An 8,054-nucleotide genomic window follows, 5' to 3' on the forward strand; every position below is an offset into this window, starting at 1 on the left:
GGTGGTCCAACTTGAGGGAGTCAAGATCGTCTTCATCTAGCTCAAGTGGACCATGTGCAAGGCAAAGGTTTTCCCTTGATAGGTTTTCTATTTTACCGGTCTTGTGGTGGTAGTTGGGAGACCGAGTTATAGGATCGTTTGCCGTACTATCAAGGGGGGCTCTCAAGTTGGTAGCTTGATCGTATCGTTAGTAGAGAGCTCAAACCATTGCATCCTTGCATCATGTTTCTTGGTTCTTGTTTGGTTATCTTTGTGAGTCTTAGAGCTTATGGTCATCTTGATGACAAGCTTGAGTTCATCGAAAACGGAGTTCGCATGCGTCTTCTATGATGTTTTCGGTGTTGGAGGTTTTACCGGTCTTATCCGATGAAGGGTTCTCACCATTTTCTTATGGGACTTTTCTCATTTGCTTATTCTTGATATTTCTATCAATATTGTGTTAGCCCATGTCGTTAGCTTTCCAACAAACTTGGTTTCGTTGAATTCGGAGTCCGTTTGCAAAAGTTGTGGCTGTTTTGGTAAAGGCTGCAGCGGTACTACCGCGACTAGAGCGGATGTAATTTTTTACTACCGCTCCAGAGCGGTACTACCGCTGCTCCTGAGCGGTAGTACCGCTCCAGAGCAGTACTACCGTGGCTCCTAAGCGGTAGTACCGCCCCGGACCAAAATCTCGTGTTTTCTCTCTCGTTTGGGCTGTTTTGGCCGTGCTAAGCGGTAGTACCGCTCCTCCAAGCGGTAGTACCGCTTGTGCACGACCTGAGCACATAACGGTTGGATTCGGGAGGTCCTATAAAAGGGGGTCTTCTTCCCCAATGAACCTAATCCTTTGAGCTCGTGTTCTTCCCCCATTGTTGACCTTCTTCGAGCTTGCTAACTCTCAATCCCTCCATGGATTCTTGCTAGTTTTGAGGGAAAAGAGAGAGGAGATCTAGATCCACGTTTCCACCAATCACTTTCTCCTCTAAGTGAGGGGAACCCCTTGGATCTAGATCTTGGAGTTCTTCGTGTTCTCCTTCTTGTTCTTCCTCTCATTTTCCTCCCTAGCATTAGTTGCTTCGGTGGGATTTGGGAGAGAAGGACTTGGGCACTCCGTGTGCCCTTGCCATTGCATTTGGTGCATCGGTTTGAGTTCTCCACGGTGATACGTGGAAGTACAAGTTGAGAAGCTTATTACTCTTGGGTGCTTGGGCACCCTTGAGCTTGTTCCTCTTGGGTGCTTGGGTGCCCTAGACGGTTGGTGGTGTTCGGAGCTCAATCATTGTGGTGTAAAGCTCCGGGCAAGCGTCGGGGTCTCCAATTAGGTTGTGGAGATCGCCCCGAGCAATTTGACGGGTACCGGTGACCGCCCCCAAGGGTTGCCAAAGTGTACGGGTTCGGTGACCGCCCCCAAGGGTCGCCATTTGTACGGGTTCGGTGACCGCCCTCAAGGGTCCCTTAGTGGAATCACGGCATCTTGCATTGTGCGAGGGCGTGAGGAGATTACGGTGGCCCTAGTGGCTTCTTGGGGAGCATTGTGCCTCCACACCGCTCCAAACGGAGATTAGCATCCGCAAGGGTGTGAACTTCGGGATACATCGTCGTCTCCGCGTGCCTCGGTTATCTCTTACCCGAGCCCCTTTACTTATGCACTTTACTTTGTGATAGCCATATTGTTCTTTGTCATATATCTTGCTATCACATAGTTGCTTATCTTGCTTAGCATAAGTTGTTGGTGCACATAGGTGAGCCTAGTTGTTGTAGGTTTTGTGCTTGACAAATTAACCGCTAGGTTTATTCCGCATTTGTTCAAGCCTAAACCGTAATTATTTTAAAGCGCCTATTCACCCCCCCCTCTAGGCGACATCCACGATCTTTCAATTGGTATCAGAGCCTCGTCTCTCTTTATTAGGCTTTACCGCCTAGAGAGTAAAGATGTCGACTAGAGGATTAGGATTCTCTGACACTCTTAGTTTCGATGGCACAAATTTTGATGTTTGGGTAATTCGCATGCTTAATCTCTTTAGGGTCATGGACCCAAATTTAGAGCGAATTGTAGATATGGGTTTTTCTCCTCCAAAGGATCCCCAAAGATTATCTTTAGAGGATGAGAAAAACTCTTATCTCAATGCTCAAGCTTCTAATGTGCTTTTCGATGCTTTGAGCAATGTAGTTATATTTCAACTCATGCCGTTCCGGGATGCTCATGAGTTGTGGACAAAGCTTCAAGATAAATATGGTGTGTCCAATATTTGTGGGGATGATTGTTCTCCCTCCACCTCCGGTCGTATAGTCTTCTCAACTTCTTCTACTTCACCTACATGTGGTTTGCCACAAGGTAATGATATGGTGAGTAGTGTTGGTCATTGCAATGATGATAGTATGCTTATTGTGGATGATCCTTCATCACTATATTATTGCAATGCTCCTTCTTTGGGCTTTAACACTTCGAGCACTCCAAATGTTTCACATGCTTGTGTTGATAGTCCTTGCATATCATGTAGAAATTGCTTGACTAAATCGCATGATGATATGCTTGCTATGTCTTGTTGCCATGATAAAAATGCATCTATTTCCTCGAATTATTGTGCTAACAATGTAGAGGAAACCGAACACTCCATGGAACAAGATGTGGTGTTTAATGGTGCCTCAAGGGATCCTACATCATCATCTATTGCTTTTTGCCTTATGGCTAAGGCATCAAAGGTATCTCCTACTTTGTACCCCAATATGTCTCTTGATGATGATGTTGATGCTAATGATGATGAGGATAATGATGAAGAGAATGATAATGTTGCCTCCTTAAAAACTAAGGGGGAGATGATTTTTAAAGCTCTTCATAAAAATAAAATTGCTCGTTCCAACTTCATGGAAATTATGTCCATTGCCATTGAGGGCAAGAAATATATTGAGGAGTTGGAATCTCATCTCGAGGAGCATGAGGTCACCATTGAGAAAATGGAAGCTCATGGGCGTGATTACGCAAATGAGATCGCGGAGCTATCTCAAGCTCTTGAACATGAACAAACCACCAAGGAATCTCTTGAGGAGACTTTTGCTCTAGAATTGTCTAGAGTGAAGGAATCTACTGATAGAGCTCTTGAGGTGGCCAATGTTTTTGAAACTAAAAATGCTAAGCTTGAAGTTGCTCATGCTAGACTCCTTGAGGATTTTGAGCACCTCGAAAATGGCTCAAGGGTCATCAAGGGTGAGCTCATCAAACTCACCGAGTCTCATGCTCAACTTGAAGCTTCTTATTTAAAAGAGCTTGCCAAGTTGCCTTCTCCTCTTGTTGTTAATGATGATGCTTGTGCTACTAATTCTATTACTTGTGAAGCATCCATTTTGAAGGAGAATGTTGAGCTACGGGCTCAACTTGAGGTGCTATCTTGCAATTATGGGAAATTGGAAGAAAGTCATGAAAAGCTCTCAAGCTCTCATGATGATCTTCTAGTATCCCATAGTGTGCTAAAGATAGCTCATGAGGCCATGATTGCTAAGGTAACATCTAGTGAGCCTCATGTGGATACTAGCACTACTTCTAGTCAAAATAGTATATTGCCATGTGCTAGTCCTTGTAATTCATCTACTCACAATGTTGGTACATCTTGTGATGAATTGCTTTCCTTGCCTTGTTGCTCTAACGATGAAGCTTATACTTCCTCTAGTACTTGTGTTGAGACTAACCATGTAGAGGAAATCAAAGAGCTCAAGGCCCAAGTCACTTCTTTGAAGAAAGACTTGGAAAAGTGTCATGAAGGGAAGGCCACACTCAACAATATCTTGAGTGTGCAAAAATCCCCCAATGACAAAGGTGGACTTGGATTCAACTCCAACAAGAAGAAGAAGTCCAAGTTGAACAAGAAGAAGGGCCAAGAACAAGTCAAGAATTCGGCCAAGATTGTTTGCTTCAAGTGCAAAGTCGAAGGGCATCATGTTAGATCTTGCCCATTGAAGAAGAAGGCCATTAGTGTCAAGCAACAAGGGAAGAGGGCACAAGTTCAATCTCATGCTCAACATCAAGTTGAAGAAAGGCCTCTTCCCAAGAAGACTCAAGTTAATGCTTCTCAAATTGAGAAATCAAGTGAGAAGAAAGTGAAGAGTAGACGTTGCTACTTATGCCGTGAGAAAGGTCACGTCGCTTCTTCATGCACTAGTGGTAACTTATCCAACCCAATTATTATTGATGATATCTATTCTCTTGGTAAGGATAAGGTTGGCAATGTGTTTGCCAAGTTTGTTGGTACTCAAAGTGGTGTCAAGCAAAGAACCATTTGGGTAGCCAAACCTATTGTGACTAACCTCTTAGGACCCAACTTGGTTGGGGACCAACAAGCCCAAACTTGATCAATAGGTGTTGTTGGAGGTCATTGGAGACTTGGCTACATTATGAAGAATTAAGGGGACTTCATCTTTCTTGTTGTCTCAAGCCAAGTCAATTGGGTTGTCAAGTTTCTATCTTATATCCAATGTGCCTCCTTGCGGTAACTTGTACTTAAATTGTTTACATTGAAAGTTACTTGCCCCTTTGCATGTTTTGGTTTTGTTCCTTGCATGTGTTTGTATATGATGTGTCTCCAAATTGCCTTTGTGTATGTTGGTTTGCACATCATGTACTTGTGTGTCGTTCGTTGAGCCTTAGTGCATCTTGTTTATTTCTTAGTTGGCTCTTGTGAGAGATTAATGGAATATCCATTATGGGGGAGTGGTGTGCTTTGTGCACCTCACAATCCTATAAATGTGTGCACATGAGTAATACCATCTAGTATTGATATTTCAAGATTATCTAGTCGCTAGGTGGTATATCTCTCATGAGAAATTCAAATTCTAAAAATTCCATTGATTATCTCGTGTTGGATCCTCTTATTGCCTCTTGTTAAGTTTTCTTCATTGGTATCACATTATGGGGGAGTAATATGCTATGTATATTACTAGCCTAGAAAATGTGTACATTTGAGATGTTGTCACCTAGTGTTGATATTGTAGATTATCTTGTTCCTAGGTGGCATGTTAGCTCTACAAGTTGCAATTTGCTTGTGTGTGGTGTGAAGATGATGTTGGATATCCTTGCTATCTACCACCGGGAATTCTTTCCATCTACTTCTTGTCTTTTGACAATTGGTAGTCATTTATGTGTGGTAGAATTTATTGATCATCTTTACATTGGCTTTTGTTTTACTTGCCTTTTCTCTTGCCAAGGTTTGTGTCAACTCCCGTTGTCTTCCATACCACTTGTGGATCTTGTTTATTTCTTGTTCTTGTCTAGTGTTTTCTAGATATAGTGAAAGCGGTGATCCCACCTTGTGCATTTTGTATTCAAATACAAATCCTATATAATGCACAACTCGTGGGGGAGCTATCCTATTTTCTTTAGAACACTCTTCTTGTGATCCTTATCAAGTGTGTTTTGGTGGAAGGCAAGCCTTTTCTTTTTGGTACTTTGTGCCATCATGAAACTTTGTTGAGAGCTTGGTTTGTTTGGAACCATCCTCTCTTTGGGAGTTTGACATCTTTAGTTTAGTGTGTATCAATGGATATCTCATTCCTTGATGTATCTTTAATGATATCTTCCAAGTGATGATTTCTCCATTTGGTATCCTTTTCACTTGGCATTTCTTTGTCTTTTGGTTTCGGGTTTTGAAAGTCTTGAGCATGCATGTTTACTTCATGTATTTCATTTGGCATGCTTTCTTTCTTTGACTCAATATATAGGGGAAACTCCACCTAGTCTCAATTTGGATGAGATGTGCATGAAATTCATTTTCATATCTATATGCACATATTTATGTGGAGTTTGTCCTATGTATTGGTGTTTCTAACTATTTGGTCCCGATGAGTTTGGGTACCGTTTAGTTTGTGTTGTTCTTCTAGGAACATTTGGAGATGCATTGGATGCTCGGCTCACTCACAAGGAAGGTGTTGTCACCATGTGCATATTGGAGTCAAGCTAGGATGATCAATGAACTACTATCTACCTTCAATTGGTATCTACTACATCCTTCCAATGATATCTCGGTAACAAGTATCTATTCATGCTTTCCCTCTTGCATTCAACCTTGTGTAGGTTGCATCTTGGCATGATATTCATTTCATATCTTGTGATACTTGTTTCCTTTCTCAAAGCATCCCAACGATGATCTCTTGTTGCTAGTTGTGATGCCTTTGATGGATGTGTGTTGGACTTCATTTATATACAATAAGACCATATCTAGCCAAGTGCTATGCTTTCAAGCAAATATCTTATTGGTATATTTATGACTTCCTTGTGGATATCTTGTTCCTTCGTGTTGTAACTATTTCGGGTGTACATCCTTCTTTGTAGATATATATCATCATGATTTCGTCTACCTAGAACCTTATACACTTGAGAGAACTTACATCTCTAGTTGATATCCTTTCTTTCACGTCCACCTTGTCTTTCTTATGTTATTTCTTTGGTGGCTCCGTGAAAGCTTTTGCCTTGAGTGCGTGTCCTCTATCGTTGCATCTTGATGCACTCTTGTGTGGTGAAGATTATTTTCCTCATGCTTATCTTTACGAGGCTTTTGCCATCTTAATTGGTATCCCTCGTCTTGATGAGGCTTCCATCTTCTATCTTCACCACGGGTTGTCACAAGCATAGGTTCTCTTTATGCTTATTAGTAAGCTTGTGAACCCATTTGCTAGTTGTGTGTGGGAATGATAGGCCTTGCACCGTGTGCCTCATTCTTTCAAGACTATGTTGATGCTTAATGCTCATCCTAATTTTAGTCTTCTCAAGTGCTTCGCCATGACTCACACACATCATTTTGGTTGAGCCTATTCTTAAGTTGCCTCTTTTACTTGTTGCTCAACCATGTGCTTGTTGCAAGCGCTAGGCTTTGTTTCCTATATCCTCACTTGCACTGGATGTAAGTTTCTATTGATTTTGGGGGAGCTATGATCCTATTTTGTGCACTTTGTATCCAAATACAAATATTCTTATGTGTGCACAAATCATGGGGAGCTTCTCTAGCTTATTTAGAACACTCCTTTGCTCATATCATAATATCCTTCTTTCATGTGGCTCATAGGATCTTTGGTCTAGTTGGTTCAATTGATATCATTTGATTGCTTGCTTCAATTGGTATCTTTTGATTGCTCGATTGCTTGTTTCTCTCTTTGTTATGTCTTTGTGGCATATCACTCTTTTGCAATCTTTGGGCCTCAATATAGTTTTGTCTTCCTCCAAGTATTTACCATTGGATATGTGTATTGCATTCCACTCTATTTTTGAGAGATACACAATTTATGGAGGAACACTCTTTATATTGGCCTTCTAAGCTTTTCACCCATTTTGGCAATCGATGCCAATGGGGGAGAAGTTTCAGAGAGTTTTGTGGAGAAGTCTAGAGAGTTATCTCTTCTTGCTTTGTTTTTGTTCCTTAGCATTTGCATCTCATTCGCATGCACTATTAGTTGTTGCATTGCATGGTGATGCATAATTCCTTATATAAACTCTCTTGAAAGTGATTTTCATCAATTACCAAAATGGGGGAGATTGAAAGAACATACGGTGCCCCCATGTTTGGTTTTGGTAATTGATGACAATCTCTATGGACTAATGGTTGTCTTGAGTTGTATTTGAAGGATTTTTCCATAGGTTTTTCTTGAAGTCCATGTGTTGGTTTCAAGGAGTTTTTGAGTTGACCAAGGTGCTATTAAGGAATTATCCAAAGATTGGTCATGCGAGTGTTGAGCTTATTGCAAGCATGTCTTGAAGAAGAAGGTTGTGTGATCATTCATGTTTACCTTCAAGACATCATCCAAATGAAGAGAGTTGCAAAGATTCAAGGTTGATCAAGACTAAGTCAAGAGTGAATCAAGTTGATCAACTCACAAAGCGTAGAAGATGTACCGAGAGGGATCAAGTGATCCCATGGTATGGTAAGCATTGTCCATTACACTTCTTGTACTAACCCATGGTCTATGTGAGAGTTGTATGTGGGGTTAGGTACGTATCCATGGGCTTGCGTCAAGAGGAAGATATCATACAACCCATGGAAAGGATGACATCAAGTGGTGATCGTCATCAAGATTGCCGTGTGCAAGTTCAAGTG

The sequence above is a fragment of the Triticum aestivum genome, chromosome 3B (genome assembly GCF_018294505.1).
Source record: "Triticum aestivum cultivar Chinese Spring chromosome 3B, IWGSC CS RefSeq v2.1, whole genome shotgun sequence".
NCBI lineage: Eukaryota > Viridiplantae > Streptophyta > Magnoliopsida > Poales > Poaceae > Triticum > Triticum aestivum.